Here is a 17,328-nt window from a genome sequence, read left to right on the forward strand (position 1 = left end):
ACGGTAGAGTGGGAGATAACCAGGCATGTTAAAGTGGTTAGAGGGAATGGAGGAGTGAAGGTTAGTTTCACTTAATGCTAAGATATCCGGGGTGTTTACAAGGAGAAATGACTCAACATCATCTAAGTTAGTTCTAAGCCCGCGGATATTAGTAAATGCAGGCCTCAAGGGAGGAGGCAGGTTGGTTTTCTTTGAGTTTGGTCCTGGTTTAAACGTAACCTTTGCTTGAGCTGTCATTTCTTTTATAACGACAGCCACTCAGGTTTTCCTTGAACTTAGGAAATAACCAAAAGTCACAGCAAGACATACTATAGGGAGGACGAGGATCTGTCTTGATGCCCATCTTGGTCAAATAGTCTGTGACAAGGATGGAGCACTCTTGGAACAAACTTTGCGTAAGTTTCTCGCATCTTTAGTTCCTCACGAATAATTGTATGTACAGTTCCCACACTGACATCAAACTGTGAACTTATTGTCTCCATCGACACACGACGGTCCTCATCCTTGAAATTTATTTAGTCAATCAACACCTACCACATCTCTCATAATCCCGAACAAACTCCCTGCCTTCCTTGAATCTTTTATGCCACTCACAAAATGATAGCCGATTCATGCAAGATGGTCCAAAAGCAGTCTGACGCATTCCATACGTTACTGTGACATTTCTTCCAAGTTTGAAACAGAATTCTATTGCATGTCGTTCTTCTAAAGTGTCATCATTTTTGAAATTCACCAGCTGTAACATTTAGGCTTTAGTAGGGATGATTCCAATTCCTGCTGTAGCTGTTCATTTGAACCTGAAATCATAAAAATTAGTCAGTTCTCTGTTATAGCAATAGCATACTGAATTTTCAAGGGTCTACGACAGTTTTCAATGCCTGTACACAAAAGTCTGGAAACTTATTTAAGGCTCTTCGTAGATAAATGTTCTAATGTTACATATTCTTCTTACATGTTTGTCCCCCCCCACTTCTCTTCGATAATAGTAAATTCCAACCTTTTTACTGATGAGGTGTAGGGAAGAGAGAGATGACCGTAGTAAGCAACATCCTTAAACAAACATTTCAAACAAATTATTGAAATTGATGCTAATGAAGGTACTTCTGTCTGACCGAAAATAAAAGTGATTTTATTGGTTGACTATAACCGGAAACGTAATAGAATTGAGGTATGTATATATATTCAGCCTTATTGGTCATATCCGGTCTCCCATGAAAAAGAAACTTTCAGAGTAAAAACTCGTCTTCCAACCACCATTGCAAATAATTTCATTTATTCCACTCTGTGCCTAAACATAATGCCCACGAACTTTTTTGTCACATCTAGGGTAAAGCTCCTAAGAGTGCCCTTTCCTGTCTTGACAAGGTACAGAATCGTCTTCGAAATCTAGTGGACGATGACCTTATTCGCGCCCCTTCCTTTTCTTTCTTACAAAAGAAATGTTGCGAGTCTCTCTTTACTATTCCGTTATCTTTATGCGACTTGTTCGACTGAGCTCCAATCTATGTTCTCTTCATATAAAACGTTCGCAACAAATATTCGCTTAGTTACAACAACCGCCAATAATTTATCTGACTCTATATCAGTACCTCAATCTAAATGAAAATTCCATGAACAGAGTTTCTTACCTAGAACTGTGCGTCTGTGGAACTCGATACCGTAGGACTGCTTCAGACTTTTCCGAGACTAACTCCATATTACCTCCTACCACTCTTAAAAATATATATGAAATAAAATAATTTTGAGATCGTAAACTACTTCAGTCATTTCCCGTACTGACGCCATATTCCCCTCCCCTTCTACTCTTAAAAATGTATATGAATAAAGTAATTTCGAAATCGTAAACGGCTTCAACCATTTCCTGTAATGTATTCATTTTCAAAAACTGCAGAGCCATTTTCCGGAGATAACGTCATTTGTCTTAAAACCATAGTGTTTATGATGATGGTGGGATGAACTAGCACGATCATGTTGCTATTTAAAGTACTCTGGAGGCCTCCAGAGATTACCAAACCATCTTATTTTAGGTGAGGGTGGGGTATGGAGAATTAGTGCCTGTTCAGTCTCCCAAGCATTACCACCACGTTTTTTTTTTTGTTGACTATTAGTAAAAATGTGGTTTTCGTCCGTACTGTCTTTATGGCAGTAATTGTCAAAACTATTTTCAAGGGGAGGGGTGATGTCACTGGAATGCTAAGAACAGATACTACACTTTCATCTTCCTATTTACTTGCCTCCTTCCGAGGGCAGAGTTAGACACACGGTCGGTTTTTAATGTGGGGAAATCCAGTTCCTCAAAAAGGAGCACTCTGGGTAGGAACAAAAATTAAAATGACGCGTGTGTTTTCCAGGTTGACTCTATCTAATGTGAATATATTCCTCCTTCTAAATATTCTACTTCTATAGTTTCTACTATAACCTACTATGGTGTTTCACCATTACGTTAACACTTAACTCTTAACTTTTATCCTAGAGTTGCCTCCAGGTCTTGATAAGTTGTGACTTCCAAGTAAAAAAAAAATAAAAACAAAACTAGGCATCTTATGATTATTCCGCAAAGACCTGTAGCGTAATAGATGAAGTACATGTTTAGTACGATGTGTTACATGTGCCACCGCGTTGTCACTGCCCCTTAATAGCCAGGAGGTGATTTGATCACTCGCAGAGAGACGCGTATGGAATTCGCCATTTATTCGTTTTCTTTTTTTGGCGACCAGCATGAGTAAGGACGCACAGTTGTGTCTTTCCGAAAAAAGAGAGGAGCACCCTCTCTTCCCCAATGCAATAAGTTAGTTAAGGTTAGTTAAACCCTTTCAAAGTTTAATGCTTTTTATTAATTGTATTTTTTTTAATCGACTCATAGTGGTACACATGGTCAGTTGTAAGTTACTAGGGTCAATCTTCTGATGAAGTTACTGGATCGTTGATACGATTCGGTAACCGAAACATGTGTAACTAAGCAGATAAAATCGTATTATATATATATATATATATATATATATATGTATATATATGTATATATATATATATATATATATATATATATATATATATATATATGATATGTATGTAGTGTTTTGTATAAAAATATTACACGAGGTTAGAATGATATGTACCGTCGATTTTAAATCCGATATAAGGGGGTCACTTTATGGTTGAAAAAATATCGAATTCTCTTCAACCTAAGTTTATATCTGTTCTCACCAGAGATGACAACCGCACATAAACAATGTATATGCAGACATACATACACATACACACAACTCTTATACACATATATACACTCACAAATATATATATATATATACATATATATATATATATATATATATATATATATATGCAAACACCTACCTATATACATATATGTGGAGATATAGATCTCCAGTAAGAAGTAAATGTACACATACATACATACACATACAAACGCATCTACGCCTGTACACGTAGATACAATTACATAAATATAGATATTAATAAAAATATAAACATACAGACATATATAGACATATACACACATAAATATGCATATATATATATACATATATATGCATACACAGACATGTATATATTTTGATACTAAGTAAACAAGGTAAAATTAGGATAAATAAGTAATAATAAGTAAGTAAATAAGTAAATACATGGGTGTAGTTAATAATGCGGGGTTAGATAGACCCATCGTTAAATTCACATATATACGGAGTGGGCCTCTAACATGGTGCTGTGGGCATATATATATATATATATATATATATATATATATATATATATATATATATACAGACATGTATATATTTATACCAAGTAAATAAAGTAAAGTTAGGATAAATAAATAATAAAAAATAAATAATTAAATACATGGGTGCAGTTAATAAAGCGAGGTTAGGTAGACGCATCGTTAATTTCACATATATATGGGGTGGGCCCCTAAGATGATGCTTTGGACAGTGGTTACGTTTAACTTTATTTTCAGTGTTAAATGCATCGCTGATACAGGCACATACACACATATAAACACATATATGCATATAAACTCATATATATATATATATATATATATATATATATAATGATCCACTGACACATGTTTCGTCGTCTACAAACCATCAGAGTGATTGAATCTAGCGCAAACGTCTACCACTAGGATATCTCACTGCTGGAATGTATCGCGTTTTATGTAGTCTTTTTTTGTTTTTGTGTCTGCGATACTTTTTGAATAAATGATACGAAAGTGCATTTTTACCTGAATGCGAGTTGGGTATAATTTTACCTTTAAACAATTTTATACCCCTCAATGAGGAGGGGCATATGTATTATTTTTAAATTGGTCCAAGGGAAAATTATTTAGTCATTCTGATGGGTCGTAGACGACGAAACACGTGTCAGTAGATAATTAAATTAAAAAAAAATAATATATATGTCGCAAAAACAAAAACAAACAACATCTAAATAAAGTCATGGATATATAGTTTGGAAAAAATATATCGCAAATTAGCTACACAAAAATTTCCGCGTTACATCCATGTGAGGACTCGCCTGGCTATAGCGTGGAGTTGATGTTGCTTCGTTGTTTTGTATATTCTTGTAGTTTGCTTGTCAGCCAATCAGATTCTTAGTTATTCACACACCTATTAATCGTTTCTTTATTTCCCTCTCACGTTCATCTCACTCTTTCGTCCCTTTTCTCGCTATCTCTGTCTGTCTCACTCTCTCTTCACGATCTCACTATTTTTATCTTTGTCTTGACTTTTTATTTTTATTTCTGTTTCTAACTTATACCCGTGCTCACTCTCTTATTTTCTATTTCTTCCTCCCCCTCATTCTCTTACTATTTTTATCGTTGTTGTAATCTCTCTCTCTCTCTCTCACACACACACACACACACACACACATACATACGCATACACACATACGCACACATACACACACATACACACACACACACACGCATCCACTCTCTGGTTTTTTTACTTACTTTCTGTTTCTGTAACATTCCTTCTCCCCTCTCTATGACTCACACACACAGGCATCAACTCTCCGGTTCCTTTCTTACTTTCTATTTCTCTACCTTTCTTTCCCTTTCTCTCTCTCTCTCTCTCTCTCTCTCTCTCTCTCTCTCTCTCTCTCTCACGCAAACTTTTCCTTCTCTCGCTGGACCTATTTCAAACTTTTATATTTCCTTTGCTTTTTTCTCCCAAACACGCTATATTTGTTCCGTAAAGCTTTGATTTCTCTCTCCCTCTCTCTCTCTCTCTCTCTCTCTCTCTCTCTCTTTCTCATTCTCTCCCTATTTCTATCTTGGTCCATATCTTCTTCTTCTTCTTCTTCTTCGTTTTCTTCTTCTTCTTCTTCTTCTTCTTCTTCTTCTTCTTCTTCTTCTGTCTCCCTCTCTTCTTCTTCTTCTTCTTCTTCTTCTTCTTCTTCTTCTTCTTCTACTTTATGCAATCTACCTAATTCACGCTTTCTTGCTCTCCTTTTCCCCATATTCTTTCTATTTCTAAGTTTCTTCCTCTCTCTCTCACACACACACACACACACACACACATACATATATATATATATATATATATATATATATATATATATATATATATATATATATATATATATATTATTTTTAAAAACAGTAATCTACGGACACGCGTTTTTCGGAGCCCTACTACTCTTCAGCGTAGCTTGACTGCTAGTAGGATTCGAAATAAATAAATAAATATTACGTCCAAATAAAATTGGGCGACTTTCTAAGAAAAACATCGATTCGCCGAGGCGGAGACATAAACATTACTATCGTTTAAAAAATCAAAACAAAAACAACTTCAGATGAACGATAAAAACGAAGCAGTAAATCGTCTATGGCAACATAGCGGAGTGGATTAGGGCGCTGGACTGAAATAAATAAGGCCCAAGGTTCGAATTCTACCAACAGTCAAGCTACGCTGAAGAGGAGTAGGGCTCCGAAACACTCATGTCCGTAGATTACTGTTTTTAAAAATAATAAATAAATAATACGTCCAAATAAAAAATGGGCGGCTTTCTAAGAAATACACCGGTTTTCCGTGGCGGAGACATAAACATTACTATCGTTTAAAAAAACATCCAAACAAAAACCACTTTTATATATATATATATATATATATATATATATATATATATATATATATATATATATATATATATATATATATATATATATATATGAATCCTATATATATATATATATATATATATATGAATCCTATATATATATATACACTCTCTCTCTCTCTCTCTCTCTCTCTGTCTTTATATCGATTTCTGTCTCTCCCTCTACTTATCTCATTCTTTCTCTTACTCTTTACCTCTTTCTCCATTCTCTCCACTCTTCCTCTATTTCTCTCTAGTACACACTCTCTCTATCTTACGTCTTCGTTCTTTCTACCTCCCGTCTCCCTCCCCTTCTCTGTCTTACACACACACACACTCTCTCTCTCACTATTTCTAAATCTGTTTTTATTTCTTTTTCTTCCTCTCTTTCGCAGACGCACTCTCTCATTCTTTCGCTTTCTTTCTTTGTCTATATTTATCTTTGTTTCTCTCTCAGATACACACTCACGCATTTCTTTCTCTTTCTCTCTCTCTCTCTCTCTCTATTTCATCTCTTTATTTATCTCTTCATCTTCCCCTTCCCCCTCTAACAAACTCTCTTATTCTATAATATTCTAATTGATTTCCTCACTTTCTATCGTTATAACTCTTTCTCTCTCTCGCACATACACACTCTTTCTCTTTTTTACGCTTCCGCTCTCTCTCTCTCTCGCTCTCTCTCTCTCTCCCACTATTTCTACATTTCTATTTTTCTCTTCCTCTCTTCTACACCCACTCTCTCATCCTCTATTTCCTGTTCTTTCTCTTATGTTATTTCTATATATCTTTTTATCTCTTCCTCTCCCCTTCCCCCTCTCTCAAACACTCCCTCTCTCATTCTTTAACTCTCTCTTTTTTCTCTCACTTTCTTTTGTCACCACTCTTTCTCCTGTCATACACACACACACACATACATACACACACACACACACACGCACATACACTATCTTGCACCCTCGTTCTCTCTCTTCCTCTCCCTCTCTCACACACACACGCGCGCTATTCTTACTTATGTCTTTTTCTTTTTCTCTTCCTTTCTTACAGACCCACTCTCTCACTCTCCCTTCTAGCTCTCTCTCTCTCTATATATCTCTCTCTCTCTCTCTCTATCTCTCTCTTTCTCATTCTTCCACTCTTTCTATCTCTGTATTTACCACTCTCTCTATATCTCTCTTCCTTTATGACACCTGTGTTTTTCCCGCATTTATGGCGTCACTGTCCTCTTTTGTAGCCAATCATGTCGCTTGTAAACAGAGAGACTTTCTTCCCTTCCCGCCGTTCTCGTGATTCTCACACAAGTCGCAGATCTCATTGAAGAAAACGTGTTTTCTGTTTGTCGCCACCATTTCTCGACACAAACGATCTGGAACGTCGGGTTAGGGTTAGGGTTAGGAACGTAGTGTCCCTGGTGCTAATTAAAAACAATAACACCAGTTTCGACGGTGGGAAGTCAAAGTTAGTATTTTGACATCTCCCATACGAAGGTAGCACGTGACGCGCGGTCTGTTTTAATTGACCCTGCTAGCCTCTTTACATGCCTAACCTACAGCTTTCACCCAACGTCCGTGCAAAGACGAAATCGCCTTATGAATCTGTGCCAAATCTGTGCAAATATAAACTAAAGAAAAACCAGTATGAAATACAAATTATAAAACAGGATATAAACACAAATGTCACAGAGTACGTGAACAAAACTGTGGGGCGATCGAGATCCGACTGATTCGAATAGCCACCCACGTTTTTCCTTACAAAAGTAAGTAGAATTTTAACAGGAACATCTTAACTCAGAATTTTTTATTGATAAAAATCGCTTCAAAATCCAAACGTTACAAGTCTATGGCAAAATAACATATCTAGGGCATTGAACGCCTTTCCCCGCTCTAGCCTCATTCCCATCCCCTAAAACTGGCATCTTGGTTTTGCTTGATTACCTCATATATACACACGATTAAATTGGGCCGATTTTGTCTGACAAGTTTGAGGGTACTGGTCTGACAGTTTGTCTGGCTGCGTTAATCCGACTGACAGTAAAAGAGCCCTAACTCTTTGGTAGCGGTTAGAGCGATTATTCTATCATTCTTTGTATAATATCGGGATGGTTTTAGTGTCATGTCGCACATGGAAAGAGAGCCTGCACATATCTCCGGTGGGATTTCCCGAGGCTACAATCCTGTGGGTTAGTAGCCGCCTGATGTTCTAATTTTGTTGCATCTTTGTTGGCATGCACATCCAGTTTCTTCAGCGATAGGGTTGCTACACAAGGTCTTCAGCTGGAAATTCTGAATTATTAAATCGCTCCTCTCTGATAGGTTTATAAAAGTAGTTGTTGATGGACAGAAAATCAGAAGCTCACAGTATTAATGCCGGCGTATCTCAGGGTTTCACCTGGGCCCAACTATCTTCTTGATCTTCATTAATGATCTCCCAAATATAATTCTTAGATCATTCATTTATGCAGACAACACTAGCATCAATAGCAACACTTCATAAACAAGAAACAGCCAAGAGCTCTTTGATCCTATCTCCTCTGATCTTGAGCAAATGGTGCAATGAGGAAAAGGGTGGCTTGTTCATTTTAATGCATCGAAAACCAAGGTTCTCTCTTTCCATCATAAATGCCCTGACTCACATCTGGCCCATATTTAAATGAACGACTATCGCCTTGATGACGCTCCTTGTTTAGGCAAGCTTCTTGGTCTGACCTTCACTCCTGATTTGAAATGGGGCACATACGTCAAATCCGTTGCCGAGGTCGCTGGGAAAATGGTAAGATTCCTTAACTTTTCTGGTAGATATCTCACTGCTAATGCAATTCTCTATCTGTATAGGAAACAACTATGTACTGGAATGGAGTATTGTTGCCACATCGGGACGGGAGCTGTTCGGAGCACCTATCCTGCCTTGACAGAGTTCAAAACATACTCCGTAATCTATTAGGCGACGCCTTTTCTCTTCTTTGCAACCTCCTTCCTACAGAAAAGACGTTTCGAGCCTGTCTCTGCTATATTGGTATTTCCATGGCAAGTGTTCGACTGAGCTCTAATCTAAGTCTCCCTTGCCAATCTTTCACAAAAAAAAAAAACACTCGTCTAGCGAAACCCACTATTAATCATTTCCCCCAACCTCTATTGTTGGATTCCATGAACAAAACTTATATCTTAGAACTGCCCACATGTGAAACTATGTTCCGCTAGTCTTCTTTCCAGCTGACTACAATATCGTCATCTTTAAGTCCAACGTAAACAAGTTCTTATTGAACTATCTACGTAAATAATCTAATTATACCAAATTTCCACCACAAACGATTATTACGCTACTGTCCCGATGACTACAATCCACCAGTGGCCTCCGGGCCTTGACATTTGGTAGCCTCTTTGTAAAAAACAAAGTTAGCCCCGTTTTGGTACAAGTACGTTGCGGGTGGACGCTTGGCCCAAAAAAGCAAATTCGCCGGAAAACAACTTTTGGGGCGGAGGTATTAAAATCGTGTTTGTTTCGTTTTGTTTTGTTTTATTTTTTATTGTTGTTGTTGTTTTTTTTTTTTTTTTTGTCATGATTCAAGTGAAGAGCAAGTAAAACAAGAAAAGCAATTCTGAAAAAATGTGAAAGAGAGCAACAAGAAACGATTTCGAAATATTTTCACACGATGGAATAGGAGACGCGTTGTTTACAAAAGCCATCAATTGTCGCAATGCAAGTCAAAAAAAAAAAAAAATCCCAGCTTAGAGACGCATCATCGTCAAAGACTTTCTCGCCACTCGGAAACCACACGAAAACTCAATAGAGACTCTACGGGAAAGGAGAGAGAAGGGGTGCATTCATATTTTGAACAAGTGAAAACCAGCTTCCCATGAACGGGCACTAACAAACAGTTTTATGTAATAGTCGTAGCTCTGAACAAAAACATAGTTCCGCGTGCAGCATGAGTGGGTGTTATATATATATATATATATATATATATATATATATATATATATATATATATATAAATATATATATATATATATATATATATATATAAATATATATATATATATATATATATATATATGTGTGTGTTGGGTTCCACAAAGTCTGGCTACATTATGTGGACACCCTGTAGAATATGCAGCCAGCCTTTGTGGGCACCGTGTAGATTATGCAGCCAGCCTTTGTGGGTACCGTGTAGATTATGCAGCTAGACTTTGTGGACACCCTGTATATCAGTCGAGGATGCGAGCTAGTCAATCAATCAGAAAAAAATCTCAAGCAGTTCTACAGACACACTTTCCCAGGCTTTACCTTCTCCAAGAAGTTTAGTTTATTGTTCATTGTCTGAGAAGTTATTACTACAGAGTGTATAAGGCAATTTTTTTAGCCATATTGCACCTCCTATTATGTGCCAGTTTTTCAATCTACACCTCCGGATCACATTTTTTTCCGATATAGAAAAAAGGTTAATAACTTACTAAGTTCCGGGCTGAGGGATTCATAACCAGTAGATTTATTGCATTTACAGTATTCTGAAATATATATATATATATATATATATATATATATATATATATATATATATATATATATATATATATATATAGACTCTGAATTATTTCGATGGACCTAAAACAAATTTAAACAAGCACTTGCCTGAATTCGGATATATACACAGCTATGCGGATTACCCAGTATATGGCTTGGAAATTATTACCAAACAGATGTAAAGAACGTATAATATGGATTTTACCAAGCAAGTTGGATCAACAAAACCATCCATATCCTTTTTCTACAAATCCTCATGCTACAGGACTTCTGACAAATGTATTATTTTCACTTTGACTTTCCATGTCTCACTGACTTTAGCAAATAGGGTGCATACCTTTATAACTATTTGCTAATATTTTCTCTCCTCTGATGAGATGGTAGACATCGAAACCCTATAGGTTAAGGAGATTAATTTTCTAAAGCATTCTTTGTCTTGCTTAGAATAATAAAAATTCATTTCACTTCAATGAGAGTTTTTTGAAATTCATTGATTTACAATTTAATTTATTTGCTCTATTTTGCATATCGAGCAATTCCTGTTTAGATGGGATAACTTATAGAATATTACTGCCAGTAATATTTTGTAAACCTACAATCTCACGTTTACATAACCACTGATTGTTAAATAAAAACTATTCCGAAGTATATATATATATATATATATATATATATATATATATATATATATATATATATATATATATATACGTGTATTACTTTATATATATTCAGACATAGATATTGATTCATTGAGATTGTCGGACTGACTTCCTCATCTTGGTTGTTATAGTCACAACGTTTCGGCCGTTTTGCACTCCGGCCTTCATCAGGTGTTTTGTATCGAACTGGGGAACTATAACAACCAAGATGAGGAAGTCAGTCCGACAATCTCAATAAATGAAAACACCTCATCTAAAAAAATACAGAAATTACTATGGATATTGATATTTAAATAAATGACAAAAATTCTATATTTCAAATTTGAAGATGCTGTCCATCTTACTGTTTTTTTGTTTTTTTTACACAGTGATCACCACTTATCAAGGCCCGGAAGACACTCAGGGATAAGGGTTATTGCAAGTACATTACGTTAGTGTGGAGATTTGATGAAGTGTTTAATTAAGGGGGCGGTTCATTAGGAATTTGTTAACATTGGACTTGAAGACATCCAAGTTGTAGTCCGGAGGGAAGCAGGCAGAGTTCCACAGGCGTGCAGTTCTAAGGAAGAAGCTTTGTTCATGGAATCCGCGTTTTGATTTAGGCACAGATATAGAGTGGGGGAAATTTTTCACAGTTGATTCAGCTAGACGGGTGTTTTTCGTGAAAATTTGGCGAGACGGGACCAGAGATTGGAGTTCAGACGAGCACCTGCCATGAAAATAACGATAAAACAAGGATAGGCTCGCAACGTCTCTTCTGTGGGAGAGAGGTTGCAGGGATGAGAAAAGGGCATCCCCCACTAAGCCACGAAGTCTATTTTTTACTTTGTCAAGGCATGATAGGCTGTTTTTGGCCACTCCTGCCTAGATATGGCAAGAGTATTCCATCCTTGGACGTACTTGGCTTTTTTATAGATAGAGAATTGCATCAGTAGTGAGAAATGAATTTAAAAAAAATGACAATAATTACGCGAATGATTCTTCGCTACGAAACAGGTGCTGTCAAGAATTGAACATTTTCACGAAAATAAATAATGGTAAGATGGACAACGACTTGAAATTTGGAATATAGACATTTTGGTATTTATTGGTACATGCTGTGTACTTACATCGAGCCCAATAACTAAAGGAATTAGTATAAATGAAAGGTGGACTATAGTTAAGTAAGCATATTTCCCTATAAACATATATCGATATAGGCATACATATAAGTAGGTATTTCCATAAAACAAATTGGAGTAGAGCAATGCTTTTTCTCTGTTATTAGTTTTTTTTTTATCAAACTTTATAAAACAAAATTTATTGGAGGTGGTTGCGATTTGAGTTTGGGTATCCTTAATGCTAATGCTTACGAAAGATTTTATGTGTTCACGTTGCTTATTAGGTTTTTGTAGATATATATTTCAAAATTCATAATGATCGGCTTAAACAATCATATATATATATATATATATATATATATATATATATATATATATATATATATATACACACAAAGATATGAAAGAAAAGAATAGGCATCCATAGAAACAGTTATTTCAATATATATATATATATATATATATATATATATATATATATATATATATATACAGCGCAAACCAAATTATTATGTAAGTGTGTTTTTTTTTCGGAACTTATCAGTGTGGGCACCTGTGTGTTTTCTTTTGTTTATTGCCGGACGCAAACATTTGTATCAAATGTTCGATTCCAAAATATTGCCTGGATTAAAATATCAAAAAATATTTTCAAGTGAACACAATTATTACGTAAATAACATTTATTTCAGGTATAATATCAACGTAAATCATCAAAAATCAATGCACTTATCATCAAAAATCAATACAATTATCATCAAAATCAATACAATTATCATCAAAAATCATGATTATGAAAGCCAGCGGCCGAGAAATATCTGTTTTGAAACGATGGCCTTCTCTTGGAGATTTATCTCCCTTTCTCCTCCATCAAAGAAAAAAGACTGTCGTCTATCGATAAAGCTTAATTTTCGATTTCAGTTGATTTAATAGACTTTGCTGTTTTCATGATGATCTCCCATAATTTATCTTTTGTTGTATACTGTCTACCATTTCGATAAACCCACGTTTACAAGAAAACCCACATGTTCTCAATGCAATTTAAATCAGGATAGCAAGCAAGCCACTCCATAATGAGATCTTTTTTAATCCTTTCAATGTTAATCACTCAGCAGTGGTTGCAGATGCATGGCTAGGTGCATAATTGTGCATAAAAAATCAATTTCTTACGTCGAGAAGCAGGTTCCTTCATTCTAAAAAGTGGCAACTGTGTTCATTTTTACTCCGTCGGTAACTCGGAATGTCTAATGCGCAAATTTTTCACGATTCCTGCTTAAATCATCACTCCACCTCCGCTGTGCTGGCTCTCATTTCATCCATCAAAATTACCGAAGCGAAATCCAATTTTATATACTTTTTGCATTAAGCAAGTCTTCGAGCCTTGCGTTGTTGATTCATTGGTGGTCTTTTTGTGCTTTTTAAAACTTTTCCAGGCGTTTTCAGTACACGATTGCAGAAACGTTTTGGGGGTATCACCAAGTCAAAATTCAGAAAATATGCTGGACTCGAGCTAAGGAGTTTCTTTGCCATTTCCCGTTTTACAGCAAATATGTGACGATCTGTCAGTTTTCTTCTCCTAGCCTCATTACGTTTATTTTTTGTTTTGGTTTTTCTTCCTTTTATACAAAGGAAAGTCTTTCGTCGTTGTGGTAGGAATACGAGTTCTTTCTGTGAATGTCTTACAAGGAGGAACTGGAGTTTGAAACTCAGTCGAGCACCTTCTGCTAGAATAAGCGATAGAATAAAGGGAGGTTAGCGACGCTTTTTTATGTGAGGAAGTGGTTGTAGGTAAAATAATAGATTATCGCTAGATTGTTAAGTAGATTTTGTTTTGTAATCTGACAGGAAACGAAAGTGTGTGTTGAACGGTACTTTCCAAGAGGTGACCACAGTATTTAAGGACTTGGGGCGCATATGACTCTTCTAAACGTAAAGGAATCAGGTACGCTTTGTAGCGATACATTAATTAAACAATTATGCACTAATATAGTTCGAAAGGGTACGAAATTTTAAAGATGAGAAATTTTAAATGTATGAACTCCGACCTGTCATGTTAACTGATAAAAATACGGCAGATCTTCCCATTGGTGTACGGTTTTTTAATCACCCGACATTTCATCACATGACTATTGACCACGAACTATTAATCACTATACATTTAATCATATGATTTTTTTATCACGTGGACACTTTATCACATCGAGATATTTAATCACTTGGGGATTTCCGAAAGAGCTTGAAAGGTATTATTTTTTCACCACATTATATTTGTCTATTTTTTGGAATCTTCTAAGATGATTCTTCATAATCTGCGTCTCCATTTTTGCGAACTATTGTCCTCATCCTCATAGTTGTTGTTTGTACAACAAACTATTTACAGAAGTTTGTTTACATCTTTAAATGAAAAATAAATTAAAATAAATGTTATGTTTATTGTTTACTAGCATGTGTTCCCGGCGTTGCCTGGGTGTTTTGAGGTGTATGCTGAGCAAAAAAAAAAAAGTCAATTTTTTAACTTTGTCACCTATTATGACACCTTAACATTTATTGTTTTGGGCTCAAACTTAGTTATTAAGTTAGATCCATGTCCAAGGAACCTATATTTAAAATTTCAAGTGTTTAGACCGCAAAATTGTCAGAGGAGTTTGGTAGAGTTCTCAAAAGACAAATCATTGAACTTTGACCTCTCCACAGCCAAGTTTCTGGCCGAACCCCGATCACATCGATTTTCCCAAATCTCAGTACCCTGTATATCAAATTTCGAGTCTGTAGACTAAAAATTGAGAGAGTTATTGTGTAGGGAAATGTACACAGACACACAGACACACAGACACGTTCACTTTTATAGATATATAAATTTCTTAAAAGTTCTTAGAAAGCGGCTACTATTTACTTTAAGCAAACAGATAACCTCTCCTCTAACCCTTGCATGATTGGCGGTGGGGGGGGCAGTTTTACCCTATAGATTTTAATTCTCGTAAAAATAATCTCAAAATTGTCAAAGAGGCTAAAAATAAAACTTAATAAAATCATAATCTCATTAATAACGTTATTACATAAATAAATTAAATAAATTTTATTTTTCCTTGTAAGATGATTTATTGTCTCGGTGTCAAGTGATTAAGTGTCCACGTTATGATAAACACATGTGATTAAATGTCTAGTGATTATATTCCGTGATTAATAGTCGGGTGATTAAATGTCGGGTGATGAAATGTCGGTAAACCCTTTCCATTCACCATCATTCGTTGTACATATATCTATCGGATTTTATTTGATAATATGTAAGACTTTTTTACTTTGAAAATTAACTTTATTAACATCACATATTTCATCAAATGAAAAAAATAAATTAAAAAACACAAATGTACATATTTATCATATTTGTAAAATGTTTTAGATTTTTTAAGTAAGATTAACTGCACGGTGTGAATGCGGTATTTTGGTGAAAGGTGCCGACTAAGATTAATCTCAAAGATTCGTAGACAAATAGAAAGACCATCAACACCCTCCAACCAACTTTCTTAGAGCTTCATACCTAAGTTTTTGTTAGCTATTTTATTATATTTTCTTTAATGTAACCATGAATATATATATCATAACTTAACGAGCAATAAACTAAATATGTCAGATCACAGGGTAGTATATGTTCAGATGCTAAACTTAAGTTAACTTGTCCGTAGTCAATAGAGAGGAAACCTTACTACACCAATGCAATTTATTTATCTTTGCCTACATCAGGATCTCCTTTTTGGGGAGCTGATTTACCCCCACATTAAAAACGATCTTGTGTCACATTTTGCTTTCGTGGGAAGCAAATAAATACCAATATTTTCATTTTTAGTTAGTCTGTACGTTACACTTTGAAAAAAAAAAACAATTTTGAAGGCCAAACTTCTTTTTAAAAATAGCAAATTCGCCAAATGTGGCTTTAAAACGGCCAATCTAGGAACCATGGACAAGAATATGAACGTTACCTCACGTTTATGTAACCTCGTTTTCAAATATCATTATAATAATATATAATAATACGTTATCGAGTGTCGTACACTGAGACACCGACGAGCGACAGCCACTCACCATTAAAACCCAAATCCTGTCTTTCTGTATTCTATCTGTGCAAAGCAGTGTAGATCACACATCGCGCTTCTCAGTCCTCAACAGAGTCACAGAGTCAATTAAAAAAAAATGATGAAGATGTCATCATTCACATGGATTGACTACCATAACTAAACTAATATATGACTATGGTTATAATAGTCAGGAACTCGTATTAATTTCGACATGCAGCGGTTTTTCAAGGAAGAAAAATATATGAAACGTTACGTAAAAAAAGAAACTTCGAAAAAAACAGGGCAAAAGAAACAAAAAAAACATTGATGGAGTACTGCTTTCATATCTGGACAGGAGCTGCTAAAAACAGCCTATCATGCCTTGACAGAGTACAAAATAGACGTCGTAGCCTAGTGGGGGTGCCCTTTTCTCTTCCCTGCAACCTCTCTCCCACAGAAGAGACGTTGCGTGCCTGTCGGTGTTTTTATCGTTATTTCGATGGAAAGTGGTCGTCTGAGCTCCAATCTCTGGTCCTCCCTCGCCAATCTTTCACGAAAAGCATCCGTCTAGCTGAAACCACTGTCAGTAATTTTCCCTAGTCTTTATCTGTGCCTAAACCAAAACGTAGATTCCATGAACAAAGCTTCTTTCTAAGAAGTGCACACCTGTGTAGCTCCCTTCCGTTTTCCTGTTTCCCACCTGACTACAACTTAGATGTCTTCAAGTCCAACATAAACAAGTTCCTGATGAACCGCCCCTTTAAGTAAGACACTTTATCAAATCTCCATTACTAACGATTACTACGATATTATCGCATTGATTACTGTACACGCAATAACCCTTATCCCGAGTGGTCTTTGTATTGAACTATGTAG

The sequence above is a fragment of the Euprymna scolopes genome, chromosome 35 (genome assembly GCF_053919585.1).
Source record: "Euprymna scolopes isolate OS-2025 chromosome 35, ASM5391958v1, whole genome shotgun sequence".
Lineage (NCBI taxonomy): Eukaryota > Metazoa > Mollusca > Cephalopoda > Sepiida > Sepiolidae > Euprymna > Euprymna scolopes.